This window comes from Palaemon carinicauda, chromosome 11 (genome assembly GCF_036898095.1).
Source record: "Palaemon carinicauda isolate YSFRI2023 chromosome 11, ASM3689809v2, whole genome shotgun sequence".
NCBI classification, from domain to species: Eukaryota; Metazoa; Arthropoda; class Malacostraca; order Decapoda; family Palaemonidae; genus Palaemon; species Palaemon carinicauda.
Genome location: NC_090735.1, coordinates 156,345,244 through 156,350,243, shown reverse-complemented (window position 1 = coordinate 156,350,243; position 5,000 = coordinate 156,345,244).

Sequence of the window (5,000 nt, the reverse complement as noted above, 5' to 3'; positions counted from 1 at the left end):
CAGTTACAACTTAACTGCTCACTCATACAAAATACTTTAATTTACAAATATTCTAAGTGAAAAAAAAAATGCACCAAAACTTTATATTAACTGAAAATTAATTTTGTACTTGTGAAAAATAATGCTGTAACCCTTTCATACAATCACACTGGCAATCTATTTGACTTTCACAATTTTTTTTATATTTTACCATACACACACACACACACACACACACACACATATATATATATATATATATATATATATATATATATATATATATATATATATATATATATATATATATATATATATATATATATATATATATATATATATAGATAGATATATATATATATATATATATATATATATATATATATATATATATATATATATATATCTATATATATATATCTATATATATATATATATATATATATATATCTATATATATATATATATATATATATATATATATATATATATATATATATATATATATATATATATATATATATATATATATATATATATAATATACAGACGTTATTTCAACTTATAATATTTACCAACTATTATCCGAAATGTTCCAACCGAGACATTTTACCTCTCCGCTTAAGTGTTCCTCATCCCAAATTCCGCAGAGGAGTCAAAGTTTTCAGAGCAAATATCAAGAAAGTTTGCCATTCGCAACGCAGTGATTTAAAGAGACTAATTAGTTCATAGCTGCCGCAAGACCTCATGAGGCCAATTTCATAAAGATATAAAATATATATTTTTAGGCTAGAGTAGGCACTTGATAAGATTAAGACCTTACTGATGTAATCAATACCCAAACATGCATAAAAATTGACACAAAAACATACACAAACATACACAAACAAACGGGAGTATATTTAGAAAGAATAGTAGCGAGTAAGCCTAAGGATTTAGTTGTGGGCGCATTGTTTTCCTCTTCAAAATATATCTTTTATATCCCTTGCAAAAAGGGTAACAAAACCTATAAAAGATGGTCGAAGGTCTCGTTAGGATTGAATGATACTTCGCTCTCTGATGACATTTCCACCATCCCTTTGCAAATCTGCTCGAAGTGATACTTCAGGTATGACACATAGCCGGGGAAGAGTCAAAATTGGGAGTAGTGTACCATATTAAGAAATAGCATAATAATAATAATAATAATAATAATAATAATAATAATAATAATAATAATAATAATAATAATAATAATAGTATAAATAAAGTTGATAATAATGAAAATAATAATAATAATAGTAAAAATAAAGATGATGATAATAATAATAATAATAATAATAATAATAATAATAATAATAATAATAATAATAATAATAATAATAATAATAATAATAATAATAATAATAATAATAATAACTAAAAAAATATGAACGTACGAGGAAGAATAAGATATATTTGTATTGTAGTTTTTCCCTCATAATCTCAGAAAAAAATCCAATAATCACGAGAAGGAAACAAATGAAATATTTCAACTCAAATCTTATTTTGGATGGCCCTATGTAACATACCTTGCAGCTAGAGTAAGAACACGTTATTTATTGTCCTGATATTGGTCTCTATCCTCATTATTGATCTGGAAAAGTTATGCAATATTTCATTATCATTATTACTCCCAATATCTAGAAAATATTGAGGACAGCTTTGCAGTTGAAACTTTAAATACGTATAAGATAATCGCATTATTCTAAACATTGACTCAATACTCCATTGATAGAACATGTTAATAAAAAATCAGCGAGGATTGAACTAAATATACTTTAATATAATTTCAAAATTTCCCTGAAGATAATGCCAAAGATCAGGAGACAATATTTGGAAAGTATGATAATTCACACACGAATTTTAGAACCCATCAATTTCATGATTTCTCAATATTTTGTTAATAAATATCATCCCAGTAATGATTTTAAAGTTATTTTACAAATGCTGGTTGTAGGGCGGGCTTTTTACTGAAATCTTAATGAACCAGGGTCAAATACTAAAGACAATCAGTATCAAAAACAATTACATAAAAGACTAATGGAAAGTCCCTTTAATATGAAAATTTTATTTACCAAAAAACGATATGTAATTACATATTCTACCACAATAACTCGAAAACAGTTCATTAGCAACAAAGTAAGCTATTAATGGGTTATCTCTCAAATAAGGATAAGGGGAAATGCGACGTTTTATAGAAAATATAAACAAGGTAAACGATTTCTAGATTTCATTTCTTGAAACCCAGGGTTCACCCATTTCTGAGTACATATAACATTTCATAGGAATATGAGATCCGTGTCAAGGACATTGTCCCGTCCTTACCTCTACCGCCCATGAAAGACCTTGAAACTCTAGAAAGGGTTATATGTATTTGTATGTATTTCCAATTATTCTTGTTAATGCTATCCTTATTGTTAATACTATTATTTAAAGGTTTGTACTTTACTTGCGCTTTCTTGAAGTAAATTAAAGAATCCCTTTCCTCTGTGTATTATAAGATTTTGAAGTGCATATTTTAGAGTTTTCTACAATGACATCCCATATTTCTAAAGATATAAGCATTTACATCATGCTGTGTGTCTGTGTGTTGATATGTACATTCGTGTGCATGGCTGTTTTCATTCGCCTAAGCCGTCATTATAAATCCGTCCTCGGTAGTTTTATGGGGCTGTTTTTCAACTCGAAAAGCCCGACTTACTTAGCGAGAAAAAGCGGAAAAGGCTTCCATAAATATGGCATAATCTCCTCCTCCTGAGACAGCAATACCCGCGGAGAAAAAAAGGATATTACTAATTCCTCCTTATTTACATGATAATGCAAAATATATCTTCGGAAGAAAGCACTACATTTTGTGCGGACACTTTTTCACTTTAAAGGAACGTCTACTAATGATCTCAACTTTAGTTATTAAAATTAAATATATATATATATATATATATATATATATATATATATATATATATATATATATATATATATATATATATATATATATATATATATGTATATATATATATATATATATATATATATATATATATATATATATATATATATATATATATATATATATATATATATATATATATTGGGTTGAGCTTCGCCAATGCTCTATTTCATACTTTATGAGCTATATTTAGTAAATAATATCTTGTAAGCATAACTGCCCATTTTTTTTAATTGTAATGAAATGTAACAGTTGAATATACGTAATTGAGAAATTATAGTTCATAACTTTAGAATGAGACATTATATTTTATACGATTATTCATGGATATGCTTGGAACTCCTTTTTTTTTTTTTTAAAGTAAGCTCATCTAATATCTGTAAGCTACCTATAGATTAATACATAAAATAAAAATCTGTTTTTCTCTAAATTTTAGAAGATTGTTTAACTTAGTATTAGAATGTTCCATTAAATGAAAAGTATGCAAACATCATATATAATATATATATATATATATATATATATATATATATATATATATATATATATATATATATATATATATATATATATGAATATATGTATATATATATATAAATATATATATATATATATATATATATATATATATATATATATATATATATATATATATATATATATATATATATATATATATATATATATACATACTTATATATGTATGTATATATATATATATATATATATATATATATATATATATATATATATATATATATATATATATATATATATATATATATATATATATATATATGCATATTTTTATATAAATATATATGTATATACATAAATATATATATATATATATATATATATATATATATATATATATATATATATATATATACATATATATATATATATATATATATATATATATATATATATATATATATATGTATGTATATTTATATACATATATGTATAAATATATATATATATATATATATATATATATATATATATATATATATATATATATATATATATATATATGTGTGTGTGTGTGTGTGTAACTATGTATATATATATATATATATATATATATATATATATATATATATATATATATATATATATATATATATATATATATATATATATATAGATTTATATATATGTATATATATATATATATATATATATATATATATATATATATATATATTTATAGATGTAAATAAATATATATATATATATATATATATATATATATATATATATAGGTATATATATATATATATATATATATATATATATATATATATATATATATATATATATATATATATATGTGTGTGTGTATATATATAAATATATATGTATATATATATATATATATATATATATATATATATATATATATATATATATATATATATATATATATATATATATACATGTATATATATATATATATATATATATATATATATATATATATATATATATATATATATATATATATGCTTCAGATAATTCCTTAGATATGTGTTGAGTTTGCTCATTTTCTTCAACATTCTTGACACCACAGATAGATGGCATGGTTGGTTTCGACCTGGCCTTTCATTAGAATGGGCTAGCGTTCGATCCCAATTACAAGGTAGAAAATTATTTTTATTTGAACACGATGTTGTGTTGATATTTATCCATATTTACTCATTAGGGGTAATTTGAATAAATTACCACCAATTGTGTCACGTGGTGGGCCGGGAAATCGGGTAAAACTTCCTGGTAAAAGACTGATGTTTCGCCAGGTAAATCCTCGAACTACTGGCAAGCGTTAGGTTCTGATTTCTTTTATGGCCTCTCGTGGCATGGTTGGTTTCGACCTGGCCTTTCATTAGAATGAGCTAGCGTTCGATCACAAGTATGAGATAGAAATTTATTTCTATTTGAACACGATGTTGTGTTGATATTTGTCCATATTGACTCATTAGGGGTAATTTGAATGAATTACTACCAATTGTTTCACGTTGTGGGCCGGGAAATCGGGTAAAACTCG